General features: G+C 33.8%; 1 long non-coding RNA gene across 1 annotated transcript; it reads left to right on the top strand.

Moving 5' to 3' along the window:
* Positions 1 to 7,871: 7,871 nt before the first annotated feature.
* LOC123523628 (uncharacterized) lies at positions 7,872 to 15,423 on the top strand. The gene is made up of 2 exons (XR_006681147.2): positions 7,872 to 8,144; positions 14,817 to 15,423. It is a non-coding gene; the product is annotated as an uncharacterized LOC123523628 (long non-coding RNA).
* Positions 15,424 to 18,229: the final 2,806 nt, after the last annotated feature.

Raw genomic sequence — 18,229 nt, 5'->3', positions numbered from 1 at the left:
GAAAATGCTATATATACTTTATTTTAAAATCGGGTTCATTAACTCATCAAAATCTGTTATATGATTTAAATAAAAACGTCGTTTATATAATACAAACTGGAATTGATATTCAAAGCATACCATTGGCCTACAAGCAAGGGTTGTATCTGAGACCAAAATCATTGTCTAAAAGTTTCCAAACTGAAATAGAGGAAATTAGTTTATAGGAAGTGGAATATTTACGTAAGAATGACAAGTACACCAAGTACACAATATCTCTTATTCTTGAAAATTATTCAACAATTTGATGTTGGTTTCTTGTAAATGTCAATATGAACATAGTATGTTTTGAAAAGAAGAACGGCTGGGACAAAAACAATCAAGTAGAAACGGCTAGAACCTCACTTCTTTCAACTGAGGAGGAGAGGTAATAGTTTTTTGTCAGTTTTGATCACGTGCTGTGGCTAAAGTTTGTTCCTACTAATACATTTCATCAGGCATCTGAATAGTAAATTGTCCAATGTGCCGATTTTAAGCAAAACAATCTTGTGTCAGAAATGTGAACAACAAATGCTTCACAAGTTTCATTTCAAAATTGAAGCACGAGAAGGGAACTAAATAGTGTATTGTAGTTTGTTATACACTGCTTGTTTGAGTCTGAAAGACATTATTTTCAAAACTACACAAAGAATTACTTTATAAAAACAATCATGGTTACTATTTAGACTCAAAGTTTCAATGAACTGAAACTATTAAGCCAAAACCAATCTTTTATGTGTTATACAAAAAGGAAACAACCAAATGCTTCAACTAGTATTCTTTGTTATTATTGTCTTCAAGAAAATATTACGCAATAAAATCGAGACAGATTGAATCACACAAAAAAGTGATCACGGATCTATACATAAATTCCATCAGTGTATTTTTAGTCTGCTTTAGAGTTACTTTATTGCTTTTTTTGACCTTGTTTTCTTGTCCTTTGGGATCATGGAGAACATTCATTTTTATATTTAAAAAATTCCGCTTTAGAAGGTTCTATGGAGCGAGCGTAAGAGATATTGCATATTTCATTACCTCTCATGAACAGACTTAACCAATTATTCGAGTCTGCTAGTGTGTTGCATGACTGCGTTATATGCTGCCAACGGATCTTTTCACAGATTTTATTTTATTAGAATTTTAATCGACATTCTGAACCCAAGAGGAACGATGTAGCTCTAATTTTGATGAAAGGAAGGTTATGTTCGGCAAAGAGAGCTGTGATGCAAGAGATGTTATGTATGGAACAAAGGGCTGTGATGAAAAAGAGGTTAGAGCTGTGATGCAAGAAATGTTATTTACGGCGCAGAAAGCTATATGCAAGAAAAGATGTTTATGGCGCAGAGAGCTGCGATTTCCATATATTGATGGTTCAGATTCTCAACTTGCTGTTTTCTGTACAGTCAAATAATGATGTATCATCTCCGTCACAGGATTTTCTGTCTTTGTTCCGCTTTCACTGCTGGATGATCAGCGTTCTAGTATATCCACTGAGCTGTGTTTACGCGTAATATAACTTACACTACCACCAACTGACAATGTAACTTACATGAAGACATCCCATTCATATGCATTGGCTACCGCTTAGAAAACTTAGAAAAAATACTACTTTTTATAAATCCGTGCAGTGATAGAGTCAAATGCGCTTTAATGTATAGCTCTGCCTATTCTGTACAACTCTTATTTTTCTCTCAATAAACTTTGTCACAAACTGCTTTTCAACTGTTTGAAGACTCCTGCAGTTGATGTGTATTCAATATAGATGCGAAGCTTTTGCAAAGTTTACACGGTAATTGCTGATTAGACAATTTCTAAGATAGCATATCTCGTACACTTTTCCATCGGCAAGTCATATTTTTACTGACTTATCAATAATTAATGATTGGTTCCTCATTTGCTGACATCTGACGAAATGCCAAACATTCAAAATTGCCAAAATTATTTTCAAAGCATAATCAAATTGCAATCCAAGAAATATTTTTGAGATGCTCAATTTAGAAGTAAATGGGGAAACTACTATGAACACCAGTGGCACGTATACAAAAACAGTGAAAAGAAGGCCAACTATAGCCTATAACGGACAGGTTTTACCATTTATATTTTCTTCAGTTCTAGTGCTTTGGTACAAATCTCTTGCAAAAACATGGAATCTATCACAGACAAGTTTTACAGTGATAATGTTCCTTAATCTATTAAAACGTATAACAAGTTAAACACGCTGGAATATAATTATGATCCAAAGGTTTGAATTGCTATTTGCTTTTCCATGACAATACCTTAGCCCATTAAAGTCCAATTCTGTAGTCTTTCTTGCATCAAGAAAAAGGGTTTCATCTAATTCTCCTGATTTCCCTGTGACCATTTTATACTGCAGAAGAATAAACGCTATGTAAGCAATAGTGGCTTTATGTTTACTTATGTACGCTATACAATATTCCAATTTTGCTTGCATTCCAAACCAAACAAGTATTTGTAATAAAAAGAACTATTCAACAGAAGAAATTTCAACAACAATGGGGTTTCCGCCATCTTGAACCATCTTAAAAGCGTAAAATGAACAATACCTAAATGGCCACAAACAGGCGAAACTGGCCCTATGTAAAAGTTATTTTAGCATATTCTGGGCATTTTTATTCTATCAAATTGCACATGTACCTACTATTTCATATCTCTTTTATTGAATTTTCAAAACATCATCAACATTCGCCATGAAAGACAGAAACTATTTTCCGCTTAAACATTTCCTTATTGTGGCCTGAAGATCTGAAGAAATGTGTATTGTTATCAAGTAAAATTAACTACAAGTCGAAAGATTTCCTGCGGCCAGAAGTTATACAGACCAAAAATTGTTGATAACTTATGGGTGAATAACGTACTTGTTTTGTTTTTAATATACCATTACGCTTTAATGTAAAAAATATTACTCCATTCTACATGATGTACAAGTAGATATATGAACTATGTATTTCTTAATTCTGAAAGTTATTGTTTTGAGCAAAAATAACTATATTTCCCTTTCATGTATAACATAACTTTTAGCTCAATTGGTCGCATTCCTTGACTATTTGAATACTTTACTAGAGCTTTCACAAATGTGATTCATGCCTTCACCTGGACTTGCTTGACAACACAGGACCATAATCTAGGAAAGTGAAGAGCAATTAATATATAAACCCTTATGCACAACAAGGTATCAATATTGATCATTGCTGAAAGTTTGAATAAATTATATGAAATAATGAATGAGGAATTCAGGTCACAAACATTTCTCTATATATCATATAGAGTGCTAGCTATATTGCAAAAACGGCGTTCCATAAATGCGATAAGCCAATCGCATATCGGTAAAAAGTCACGTGAAATCACCCAGTCCCCATGTGCTATACTACTTGTTGTATTCCAATATACCTGCGGCCTTCAGGTAATAATATGAACTGAATATCCTCACAGGGAATACAGTTTAGTGCATATAACCATGTCCAATTTCATGGTACTTGTTCATACTGAATGTAATCTCAATTCCTAACTTGCTTCTAAAAGCAGTCAATATGGAAATACTGGCTGAAATAAAGTTACTCTGCAACAATTATGTTTTCTGGCTTTTTTTCACTTCCCATTGCAATTAAACGAAGTTTATTAAATTTTACAATATCACAGACAAATACATAATTTTGAATTAGAATATCTACCTAGCAATTATTTACCAATTTGCAATTTCGGTCAGATCTAAGATGGGGTAGACTTATTGATCCATTCTATGTTTATTAACCATTCACTGTAAATATTACAGCTATTTAGAATGAAAAGTAACAAAATTATTGACAAGTGACCTTTCTGAGTTATCTGACCATGTCAGGCCTAAGACTATTGTTATTTTTACTATATGTTCTATATAGACACTGTACAATATCGCAATTTTTCCTGCTTTCAAAATAAAAAGATACATTCACTTAGCAAAATTATTCAAGATAAAATATACATGCGGTTGACCAGATCTTTTTTTTTTTACCATCTTGAACCAAAACACATGCGTATTAAAAATAGTCTCTAAATGGCTGCAAACAGGAAAAACAACCCCATCAAAACATCATCACATTCTAATTCTATCAAACTGTGCATGTACCTAATATTTCATATCTTCCTAAATTATTCCATTTACTGCAGGACTTAAACTCAAAATTTCATCAACATTCACCATCAAAACAGAGCAACTATTTTCCGCGTTACCGCTTAATGATTCTTTTCAATCACGGGCAAATAATTGTGGCCTTGTGCCTGGTGACCTTAATACACGGATATTTCACAGGAGAGATTCTTTTGCAGCGTGAAAATCAGTGATATCAAGTCTTTGAAAGTGTATATCTGTTCAAGAGTAATATTATAGACTGGTATAAACACTGTTCAAATATTTCAGCCTTGCTTTTCAGAACACTAATGACAAAATATGCTGACTTTTCCGCGTAGAAAAAAATAATCAAAGTTTTTTTTCTACATTTACACTCTTCCATACCATTTCTGACAATGTGAATATTTGACTAGTTATATTGTCATACATTCATTCATAATGCCAGCTCAGGGATGTAGATATTATCCTGATAAATGAACTAAGTGTTCCTACATCACTCACACCGCCCACTTATGGTATCATTAAATACTCAGAAGCGCGAGGATCAAAAACGATTGACTGCACAGAAAGATCTTACATATGAACTTTCCCATGGCCCTCATAAAATATATCATACTAATTTCATTGAGTTTGTGCACGTCATATACAAATATGAATAATTCATATCAACGTACTCGTATGAACTGTAATATGACATGGCGTTTCCTTCATTCATATAATTGTATGGCATTCGTTCTGAAATCAAGACAAGCAAGCGGAGCCACGACATGATAACATGATTTTAACAGTTAAATAGTGCCACAAACGTATATATTAGTTACCGACAATATTCAGCTCCACGGTACGCTTGTCTTTTTGTTTTCTTTATCATCTATTATCCGACAGAGAACGCTTGGTCATAATCAAGGACAGTCTTATTGTTATGTCAAATAAAGTAATAGCAACTGCCATGTCAAGAGAGGCGGACACCACGTCGATATCCGCTTCAAGATTCTAAGTGTCCTATTAAACTCCATTACACAAGTCTAACAGGAAGGTCACTAATTGCTAATAAGGTGTGTGTGCTGTATTTATTTTCGGACGCCTTCCATAAAAACTTGTGGATTAGACAATGTAAACGTGCTATATTTGATAATATACATATTTGAAAACTATACATTTCGCGGAGACAGAAAATGACAACCACATTTAAGTCGTGTCAAACAATAAAAAGTAAACTATCAAAATTAAAAACATATAATCCGCTTGAATAATTAAAATTTCGACAAAGATATCGTATTTAAGATTTCAAGACACGTATGTAACTGGTGATTTAGGTGAAAAAGCATATTTTCAATTATTCGCAGATTACGATGCTGGGAGCGGTGTCACACACTTCAGTATTTAATGCAGTTCTGCACGTTCGGATAAAAATGCTTTCTACAAGATTAAATTTGATGAAACAGTGAGTTTTCGAATAAAAAGATAGAATCGTGTGCTTGATTTTTTGCTTCACATAATTGTAAAATATGGACCTGGCGCAAGTTGACATAATATGATTCTACGGGGAAATTACAATATCGATGGCATTATCGCATAATTAGAATTTTTTGTAATGTATATATATAAATGAAACTTCTCATATTCGTAAGTAAACATATCGTTTATAAATTGTGAAATAAAACGTATAGGTCTGTGTATCTAAGCTAAAGGCCTTAATGTTTTAGAGTTTTTCGGCGTAAACTGTATAACATGGATTTTGACCTAGATTCCGTAGTAATCGGGATACGGAACAGGTGCGCACTGAAAAGATAAACCATTTATTAAGACTTAAATGACATTGAATATCAGACGGCACGTATTAAACGGAAGATATTTAGCAATTTTGTTACCCAACACTAAAATGATTTATTCTAATTTCAAAGATTTTAGTAATTTATCATCGCAAGAGAAATCGAAAGTAAACTTCTTCCCCCGTTGTATACCTTGCTTACAGATGAATGAGTGGTGGCTGGTTGTAACTGTAGTCAGTGCACCCGGTTTCGAACTGTACGCGGTTTCGCACACACGGCAAATTAATGTTCTTCGTGAAAATAAAGGATACAATTTAACATTTCTTAGTTATCATTTCACGGAAAGAAAGTTATTCCTTACAAAATTTGACACCAGGGATCGTTCCTCACTAGAGCCTCGCTCTGGTAAGTGCACAACACCAAAGGAAGCCAGTAGGTCAGCTGAAAAACCTTAGATTTCATGAAAATAATATTATACTTTCAAACAACAACAATGCGCAAATTAAATTTAAAATCACCTTTTCATGATATATTATGTAGGTTTTTACCTATTACTTTACCCAAATAAAAAATATTTCAACATTTACTGAAGGTCTCCCAACACGAAATTATTTCAGAATCAGCCAAGGACGTCAATAATATTGACCTTCTGTCACTGGAATTATATCTATTGCTTGCTTAGTTGAAATATTTGCAAATGAATCTTGTGTTCATATATGCATATCCAAATATTTTCTGTCTGGTGGGGCGGGGTGGTGGTGGTGGTGTTGGTGTTGGGGGCGGGGGGGGGGGGGGATTTAAAAAAGTACGGCGGAGGGCCATTCTCCGATGCTACATGCCAAATATCTATGTTCTGTACCTTGCGGTTTCAGATAAGAAAATCTTTTAAAAGATTTATTCTTATATAAGTCGATGTAAAACAAGCGCATCCAGGGGCGAGGACAATTTTAACACTAGGGGCATTGGAAGAAGACCACTACACAACACTAGAAGTAAAATATTTAAGCTCTGGATTTACGTTTTTAAAGAAGACATTTTTTAAGTTTTTCTTATATAACTCTATGAACAATAAGTGAATCTAGGGGTAGGGTCAATTTTGACCCAAGGGGCATTATGTGAATAAATTTGATTGAGCGCTACTAGACAATGCTATGAACCAAATATCTAAACTCTGGATTTTTGAGGAATTTGTTAAAGTTTTCCTTTTGATTGCCGTAGCAACAAGAATTTTTCAATAGAAGACTCAGACTTCCTCCAAATGGTTTCAGAGGAGATATCGTTTTTCGTGCTCGGGTGAGATAATAAATGATGCAAATCTACACACATGTGCGCGTACATGTATGACATTCAACCTCATAAATACTTTGATATATTCCCACATGTAATTTAGATACTATTATTCCCTATGAGTTTGTCATAAATTACTTATGTTACAAAAAACCCGTAATTTTCTAGGGGAAAGGGGACATGTACTGATTTTCATCTTAAAAAGTAATTTAATAATCTGAGTCATTCGCAAATTATTAAAATATTGTTTTGATTGCGACATATTTAACACTGAATCCGTAACGGTAAAATAATTTAGGCGGATAAAATAATTCATACGATGGGTGTGCACTGTAAGGGTCCTTTATTGTAGAGAAAAAGTGCAGACGTTGATGAAAACTGAATGCCATATTGAAGCTTCTATTCTTTTACAAATTCAGAAGAATTACGATCAAATACTGTTACGCGTGACGATAACAGCAGACCGAAAATAACTTGGAATATCATGTTTTCAAAACAAACTCATAAAAGACAAAACATATACATAATACATATAACGGAGAAGACAAACAAAAGAGGAAAATCACATTGCTGAGTCTAAAATCATATTTCACTCAATTCATCATCGTACAATTTCGAAAAATCAAATGACGTTTATTCTAATGGACCCTTAGAAGAAGTGACAAAAATTGCCAATTATGTTGTCTAGTATTATTGAGAATTAGTTTTGACGAACATCAATATGAGCTCAGATTTCATAGAAATTGCAGTGTAACACGTGATATAGAATGTTTGAGATATAAAGCGAGGTCTTGCTATGACCTGGGATTGGCACTTAAACGTCACAGAATATCTTTATAAATTGAGGCAATTCCAATAATGACTTTAGCTTCATTAGAAATTGTCAGGGATCACAGCTGACTTCGTTCTTTATTTCGGATTCAGAGAATACTAAAATATAGGTAAGAGTTTTAACATGATAAATATGTATGTTTTATATTAAAACTAAATTATTTTTTGTTAGATGATTTCATTTGTTTTGTCTCTCTTTTCTAAAATATTTACTTTTGTAGCTAATGATTGAAAACATAAATATTGTATTTGTGGTTTTAAGTATATAGGGCATTTTGTTTGTTCTGTACCTAGTTAACATAAAATGGCAACATTGTCTTTAATTTTCATCTCAAATCATCTTTAGTTTTATTTCAAGTAGAAATATTTTCTGGTCAGTACACTGCTTTTATGTAAAAGCTTGAAACTTCTTTTTTTTCAATTTAAACTCTGCGAAATACTTAAGTTCTGTTATGGCACATTTTCTCAATCTGCTAAATGTGTAAATGAGCCGTGCCATGGGAAAACCAACATAGTGGGTATGCGACCAGCATGGATCCAGACCAGGATCCATGCTGTTCGCTAATAGTTTTTCCAATTCCAATAGGCTTTAAAAGCGAACAGCATGGAGCCTGACCAGACTGCGCGGATGCGCAGGCTGGTCTGGATCCATGCTGGTCGCATACCCACTATGTTGGTTTTCTCATGGCGCGGCTCAAATAGTTCATTTCTACTATTATTTGCTTTTATAATAAATTTACATAGATTATGTAAGATGGATTTGTTTTTGGACTGTTACTATCGTGATAGCTACCTAGCTATCTCGTGAAAGCTTCGAGCATTAACGCGAATTTTTAGGCTACTACATTTTCAGGACATAAAAATATCTGGGAAAGTAGTATTTACATGTTTATTGTTGTACTTCTTTCAGAAAAAGTACACATATCATCGTGATAGCTACCTAGCTATTACTGGCAGAAATGTGCCACTATACCAATCTTACATGATAGATAAAAGGTGGTTATTATACTTTTACAAATTTATACTTATAATGACTTTTAGCTAAATATGCATTTGTCAGTGCAAGTCTTTGACAGATATAATACAAAAAAATCTACTCTTACTCATATAATTTCTTACGTTAAGTAAGTTTATTAAATTTGCATGCTAAAATAACTCTTATTCTTTTGGTCGATTAACCAGAGGAAGAAAGTCAAATTTTAAAAATACCTCCAGTGAAAAACTTACATAAATTTAGCCCTAAGTGAACACAAATCAGTGTTAATAATCATTTGTACAACTGTTGGACAATTCCATTACTCGATTAAAGTCTGATTTACCGCCTTTAAGGTATTTGTTATAATTATAATAACTGAAACGTTTATTTAAATGTAATTATTTCCAGCTCACATCGTTTGATCATTTATTAAGTTAGTTTGTTACTAATAAATTATCATGGGGGTTCAACGTAAATCTTGTGTCCGTTCAGTGTCGATCCGACGAACCTGGATTAATAATTCACTAGTGAAACCAATGTTAGATTTAGTGTAAAAATTGTATGTAACGATCAATGGATCTGGTCAAATTAGTGATTTTATTACATTGATACTTACATCGCCGGTCTATAGTTTATGATATAAAACTGTGGATGTTAATTTCTGATGATGTAATATAATAAAATACTTCTTAAATGCCTTGCTGGTCAATAGTCAAAACTATTGATCTTTGCCTTTCATGCCTTGGGCAATATATTTGACTATTGACTGGCAAGTCATTCGGTAAGTGTATAGTATATCGATCGCTGATAAAAGATATACAAAAACTTGTATTTTTGCGATGCTTGCAAATGTCTTCATATACGTTAAATGAAATCATTTCTGTGAAATATGTCATGAAAAACATTATTAGGCGAAGCTGTGGATTACAATTACAACAGCGGGCTTTACCTTGAAAGTTCAGTTACTTCTTTTACATGGGCTCCATTCCGGCGTAGCCATGCCTGATATCGTAGAACACCGAAAATACTCACTTTTAAAGATTTTTTTTTAATATGTATGAAAAAAAAATGAATTTACGTGATCTAGCGTTAACAACTTTCTGCTCCAAAGAAGAACGAAGTTTTCATCCTACAAAACTGGCTGCAGTACATGCAATAATTTTGTACACATTTACTGCAAAAGTCATTGCCACACTCCTGATTTATATAGCTGCTTGCTTTCAAATCAAACTAAATCATAGAAAACATTGTTCAAGGAACGAAAAAAAATATCTATTTTTTATTATTACAAAATAATTTGCATGGAAATGTTGCTGAATCTGATAGCGCAAACATATATAAAAATCATTTAATCGCACGTGTTTACTAGCAATTCTAATATGACTAACAATGCTTTAATCATCACAACGATATTATGTGGACGTCACGTCGACGTGATATTTAGCGTCATGTACGCATCGAGAAATAGCGCTTTCAAATTTGATCAAATATTTGACTTAAAAACACGTTTATAACGAACTGTCACATAGCATAACTGTCTTAATTAATTTACACATACACGGTGTTGCTTATTAGCTGTGCAGAATAATTCGTCAATAGAACAATTCCGCAAGACGTATTACCATTTCCGGTCCTGGCATGTATAAACAAGGGAGCGTGACGACCTACCATTTGGTGCCATACATGAGCCAATAAACGTTCTATCATGTTTTATCTATATTTTACAATAAAAGATATATTAGAATCGAAATAATTTATAGCAAAAGAGTGTTTCAACACTATTTATACACTCGGGCTGTTATACCTCGTACAAATAATTTCACTCGGGATGCGCCCTCGTGTAATTATTACGCTCGACGTATAACCACCCATAAATAGTGCATAAATAGTGTTAAAACACTCTTTTGCTATAAATTATTTGTTAAACATAATATACCTTACAGAAACACGTTATTTCAAGTGAAGTTCAAAGGGTCTTATATGCCCCAAAATTATGTTTGATAAATTGAAACCAACTTCTTCTGTCATAAGACCTTTGTACAGTTATATCTTATCGGAATGCCTCTATACTCGAAGATGAGTTAATAAGTAACAAAAATGTTCTTTATGAATCTAGAGAAAAATATATTAATGTTAAACATTTTGTCCAGAGCACCTAGCAGTTATAACAAGAAATATATCTTTAAAAAGGATAAACAGCGCATTTACATTAACAATTTGATCATTGATTAATAAAGGTTTATTGTTGTCATTCGCTAAACCAAACTGAGACTTGGGATTTCCAAAAAAAGACATCCAAGTTTACCATTAAACTTTATCTGTACACATCGTAATTTCTATACCTTTCTTTTCCATTGACGTGTCGCAAGAAAGTTTAAATTTTAAGTATACATTCTAAATATCATTGATTTATAATGTTTTTAAGCCATAGCGAAATGTCGCGCAGTAACACATCAGCATCTGTAACTACATTTGTGACGTCACAGGTCACGAGGTTTTTGTGTTTCGACCTACGTCAAGTAATTTTGTGCTTTTGCTTCTCTGCCTCGATATATCCATTCGACAATTTAATTGAAACATTATTTTCGCGGATCAATTAAGGCAGAATTCTAACAATAAATGAGCAACACCCACCTTTAATCTCCTGTATCAGTTGTAAATGTGTTAACTCAGAACTTTAAAAAAAAATATAGCTTGCATGTGAACCTAACAATATTTTACATATAAAAATATGAATCTTAAATCTCGGGGAATCCCACTTTCGACAAATCGGCACAGACATTACATGTGATTTTTACTGGTTTTCCGGCTCGTTCTTTCCATAGACGATAAGGCGAGTTCATATTGGTCCAGGGAGATATGCTTCATTTGCATATTAAGTGAAAATAAATAAACTTATGGATATGGTTTACGGGTTGTATCACTGGAGCAAACTTCAAACAAACTCCATTCATAATTCATTTCCTATCGAAAATGATTGATAAGAAAGAGAAAAACGTTACAGAATTCTTAAATCGAGAATTTAAAACTGGTTTTTGTTACGTCATTCTTTTTGTGATATTACTCAAAATTGACAAGAACGGGTTGTAATGATTGTAATCAACTTAATATGAGCCGTGCCATGTGAAAACCAACATAGTGGGTTTGCGACCAGAATGGATCCAGACCAGCCTGCGCATCCGCGCAGTCTGGTCAGGCTCCATGCTGTTCGCTTTCAAAGCCTATTGCAATTAGAGAAACCGTTAGCGAACAGCATGGATCCTGACCAGACGTCTGGTCTGGATCCATGCTGGTCGCAAACCCACTATGTTGATTTTCTCATGGCGCGGCTCAATTATTTACTTTGATCTTTATATATCACTTCTAATATCTTGTTATCAAAGAACATATTTGACATGTACTTAAAGCTTCCACAAGTTGTTATGCACTTCAAGATACAATAGAGAGGTGTCCAATATTTATGACATGCCTGTAAATTTGAAACAATAATGTTTGCGAATATGTGGTTGACGATTTACCATAGAAAACTGAAATTGTATCTGTTAAAGAAAACAAAGTATACTCGTGAATACTATTAGTTACACTGCTCTCTGGGTACAGGATACGGGATATACGCTGTCGAGGAAATCCATATCAGGCGACATGAATAATTTCGACGCTTCAATAGCAAAGTAGATATTCATTTAGAATAAGCCATTAATCATTAGGTATTTAAAATATTTGTTTTTGGCAATAATAAATGCAAACCTTTTATCATTTAATGATATCTATCTACTTGATGGCATTTTCCATGCTTAACATGCCTGCATCAAAAAAGGTGTTTCAAATATTACGTCATAGCCTCAACATAGTTTTATAACAATGGATGCTATTTTAATCACTATTTCCTGATGTTAAGCTTGGCACTTTTCACATGTTTTGCCGGCTTGTGATAACAAGGTAAACTTTTCAGTTAAGTTCGTGAGAAACAGAACTATATAAGGTACAAGATGCGTGAATAGTTTGAAATTTCAAACCTTTCCGTGTAAAAGTTTACATATATATCTGTTTTTACCTTTGCTGTGACTGGATCATTACCTTGATATCTTGTCATTAACATTATTTACCTAAAGCCATCCTGCTTTGTGAAAAATTGTTTACTGAAAGTACACAAACATCATATATCGTACAAAACCATGTTACTTTTATGACGTTCAAACCTTAAAATAGGCATAAATTAATCAGCAAGAACATAGATTTCTATTTATTATTTCAAAATAACCACGAAAATGGTTCGCACTCAGAAGAACTACATTCTTGTTCGATACTTCATTCGAGACGTACGCTGGTATAATTAATACCCCATGGTAGGAAAGGCTGACCAGTGACGACACTTGAGTACGCAAATATATACCGAGCTGCGGTGGCCTAATGGATAAGGCACCTGCCTCGCAATCGTGGGGTCGAAGGTTCGAGCCCTGTCAGAGGCAAGTCTTGTTACTGAAGAGAGACCGGTTGGTGAGCCGCCAGCTAGTTAAATAATGGTTACCGATTGCCTACCTGCCTGGTGCCTGGCATTTAAAAAATAGGAATCGGGAAGTAATGCTTTACAATGTATGTAGGTGTCTCGTAAGCCAAATTGGCTGGCCCTTTCAGTAGGGGTGACACTATAATAAAAACAAACAAACACTATACACCAGCCTTTTCGGCATAAAAAGTATATTTAAGCAGCTTAACTACGTGAATACTAGAGTCTGCCTACATTAACTGCACCGGAGAAATTCTAAGATTAACAGGCAGACAGATTCTGTCAAGTTCTCGATACCACATAATGGCAAAACCTTTTCTCACTGTAGTGAAAATTGCTTCTAGTATTTTTTTTGTCTCAGACAATGTGATGCATGTTGTATTACTACAATTTAGCACCGGCAAAAATGAGTATATAAATGGCATTTAATGGAAGTGGTGGTAGAATATCTCATGTTACCATCGCAGGGCACGGTACAATGTAACAGCTAAGGATATTTTATTGAAGATTCATATAAGGTTATTTCTATATGTTATATAGCAATCTCTGTGTAAGAATCAGATTTTGGTTACGTTTGAAACTTTGACTTTCATCATTTAGACTTAATCATGATCAGTGAGTGTTTTATACATGTTACATTTTCACCAGAGTTATTTCTAAAATTGGATTTTTCTTTCCCGGTTGTCCAAACCAAATGAGCTTTTAGCAAAAATAGGAATGTTTTGAACATTCTCGAGGAATGTTAGGAATGCAAGAGCTATTGTATTATATTGATGCACATTTTTGTGTGTATATATATATATATATATATATATATATATATATATATATAATATATATATATATATATATATATATATATATATATATATATATATTAACCGATTTTTGTTAGAAATGCAATTTTGTAAAATTATTATTAACTCCATTTGCCTATTGCTTGCACAACCAAGACAAATTGAAAAAAAATGAATAAAAAGGAGGAAGATTCATGCGGTTTTAAAATTTGTCTTTTGAATCTGACTGTTGAAATATCTCTATCAAATGCAAAGGAAAAAAATAGATTGTATTGAAATTAACATGACTGAAATACTGTTGAAAAACGGCGTTAAACCCAAAACAAACAAACAAACAAACTTAATCGGGCCGAGCAGCTGCAGTTCGAATGACGAAACCATACGTGGATTTCTTTGTACTTTTCAGTGGTCCTTCCGGTCTGTTCTGTAAAAGTCAAGAGACAGAATAATAGTATTTGATAGACACATATATATCAGCCATCTCATTTTTTTCTCTTTTCAGAAAAAATGAACAGATTATACTTTTTCGTGCTTGCCGCAGCAGTGCTTCTCGCCTCAGTTCTTGCCTATCCAAAAAAGAACACGAAAAATTTGTGTATAACTAAATGTGACAGAAGACTCGAATTTTGTGAGTACAAGTGTACAAGATGGTTTGGTGAAGATCGCACTGGGGAAGACCCTTTCCAATTCAAAAGGTGCCTGGACGATTGTGCAGCTGTTTATCTGTACGACTGCTTCAGCGGTTGCGACCTCACAAAATATTGACTACATCAATGGTTTAATCAATAAACATTACAAAAGAGATCAAATAATTTTAGAATTTCACTTTAAATTTAGAATTTTATGTTTGACGTTTCGCCTGTGATAATATTCCGCAACAAAACATGCCTATTCTATTTCGTAGTACTTTGTTTATAGGCTCATGCGTTTGCGGTGTTGCAGATATTTTATAATTATTCTGGGTTCACCCTTAGAGGATGTATGAAACATTCATTGACACAAAGAATAAAATGGCTTAAGCTTTTGTACTCAGGATTGAAAAAAATGATTAAAGCTTCCCCGAAAGATATTTTGTGAATTGTTGCTTTTTCAATAAAACCTAAAATACATTTGTACTGTCAAATATGTCTTGAAATACTAAACAATGGATTAAATCACAGTCTATTAAGCAGTATTCAGCCCCATTAATCTGTTTTTCAAGTTTTCTTTACTGGTTAGGAACCATTTTCCGGACAGGACCAGTTTCCGGACACATGCAATATCCGCTTTATTTCGTTGTTATTCATGTTATTGTTTTATCTAGAACATTTAGATGTTTGTTCTTCATGTCTACAACAAACCATTATTTTATAAGGCTGTATAATGTTTGGGTTTTTGATGATAACTCACCTGCGTTTACGAAACAACTTTCTGTCTTAACGGGGCATGAAGATAGCATTGCGCATGCGCGGTAGTTCACACATGCTGAGATATCAAGTGTGGAAGAAATAATCAAACTATATAATGATTGTCTGCTGATAACTTGTTCTACTTTTAATTTCACGCTAAATGTTACGTAAAATGCAGGGCTGTCGATTTTTGCACTAATTTTATTCTATTTCTATTGGAATTAAATAGGATTCGTGTTAGACGAAATTCGAGTTTTTTATAGTCAACCTCGGTTTGCTTTCGTAGCTGCTATTGAACGTCGGGTTATGTTTCAAGTGCAATTTTGAAGAGATGAATGATTAAAAAATGTGTAGAAATAGTTTAATTACTTATTTTGATATCAAATTAACAACAAAACACCGTCAAAATATTTGTCCGGAAATTGGTTTACCTGACGGGAAAAATACCTCATTTTAGTGACCCCATTTGAGGCCCCACGGAACCCATATTTTACGTCACAACGCGATGCTGATTACAACATCGGATGCAGAAGGGGCTGAAGTTTGTGCAGTATGGACTTCATTTATGTCAAATATTTTTTTAAGAATTAATGGAGCCGAAATATGAAAATGTGTCCGGAAAATGGTTCCCAGCCAGTATACGTTATCCTATTAGATTGTAGACATTTGGAATGGAATAACAAACAAATTTATTGGCACCGATTCACGAGTTTTTCGAATTTTTTCTGTAACATATTTTTGCCATGTATTTTATATTGTCTTTTTCAGTAGACAATACACATTCAAATGATACCAAAATTATATGGGCTTACCAGGCATCAATAATTGATATATCTTAATAGCATTGTTATAGTGAACTTGATTATTGGTGGATCGGATACCTTAAAAATGAAGACAGAACAACAACCGACGCACGTCGTAACGTCATTACAGTTAACCACATGTAGCGTAATGTTCATACCGTCTCAAAATACTCCCTGTATGATCAAAACACTTTCGATGGCCGAGGAACCCATTGCATAAAGACATGGCACAATTCTGTACAATTGTGTAGTGTTAAAGTTGCATCCTTCTGCAATTACAGATGCCAGCTGTCAGCGTTTATGATTTAAAAGATCCACAGTTTGATAAATATTTTGACATTAACTCATAAATGTTTTTTGTTTCCGTATGCCAAATCCGGATAAATATTGTACCACACAGAACAGCCTTAAATGGATTGATGGTGTTATTATGCAGATTTACGGTTTAAAACAAACAAAAAATCAGTTTTCAAATTAGAAAAAAGAAAACCTAAATGAGACCCAAGGTCAATTGAAAGCACTTTATCATTATAAAAAAATGATTGCCTCTCAAAACATATGTATAACAAGGAGCTGCGTTCAATAAACGCTTGATGCCCCCGGTGGCATCCTTGTCGATACAAAGCAACCTAAGTCCAAAACGAGGTCAAGTTCAAGGCCAAGGTCAAACTGAGGTCAGGTGATGTCTGAAGATGAGGAATGGTCACAGGTTACATCTGCATTAGTATCAAATCATTCTAGTTAGGGGTATTGATGCTAGACGAAACGGTCCCATTTGGTTAACCTCGTACGGACGGACGAACGGACGGACAGGACAATCACCATATGCCTCCCGCATCAGTAGATGCCGGGGGCATAAAAAGGCCTACATAAGATTATTATTACACCACATTGATATAGCAATCTTTCCATGCACATGTACACGTTTAATTGTGGTTTTGAGAATACATTGCAAAAAAATGCCCTTTAGGCCACACCAAATTGAAAAGTTATTCATCGGATTTTTTTCTGAAAAAAATTGAAGCGGCGAGCGAAAAAATAATTTAAATATTTTTTTGTTTTTGAGAAAATCAGGAACGAGCGAAGAGCGAAGAAATATATTTGTCTTGGTTTGGCTCTCGATTAACTAATAATAACTTTAAAATAGAATGTACAGCTCTTTTACATTAAAAATAATTCACCAGGGATTGAGAAAACATGGGTACGTTTTGACCTGCAGGCGTACAACAGAGCAAAGGTAATAACATTGGCATACAGTACAGTGTAATCCGATAATGTATGCGTTTGAGAATGCTGTTAGAAAATATGTAATATACAACAATGCATAACCTGAAACCATAATCATGACATAAGTATGTGACTTGAATATTTACTGCTATTAGCTCGACTTTTCGAAGTTTTTGATGAAGTCAAATATCTCTGTTACTATTAAAGCTTTTGACTTGAAACTTAAAGTAATTATTAACTATCAAAGTCTACACCAGGAGAAACAATCCCCATAACTCTGATTCGAATTTTGACAGAGTTACGCCCCTTTTTAACTTAGAATGTTTTGGTTAAAGTTTTATATAACGTCCAATATCTCTGTTACTTTCAAAGCTATTGACTATTATGACCCCCTTACTGGCAAAGCTCTAATTCAGAGTCAAGCTCTGAGAAAAGTCGAGTGTGCTGTCTTACGGACAGCTTTTGTTCTAAATTTAAACTTTCTTAACGGATTAAAT

The sequence above is a fragment of the Mercenaria mercenaria genome, chromosome 3, assembly GCF_021730395.1.
Source record: "Mercenaria mercenaria strain notata chromosome 3, MADL_Memer_1, whole genome shotgun sequence".
NCBI classification, from domain to species: domain Eukaryota; kingdom Metazoa; phylum Mollusca; class Bivalvia; order Venerida; family Veneridae; genus Mercenaria; species Mercenaria mercenaria.
Note: the sequence above shows the minus strand (reverse complement) of the source record. Positions and strands in the feature narration are given on the sequence as shown.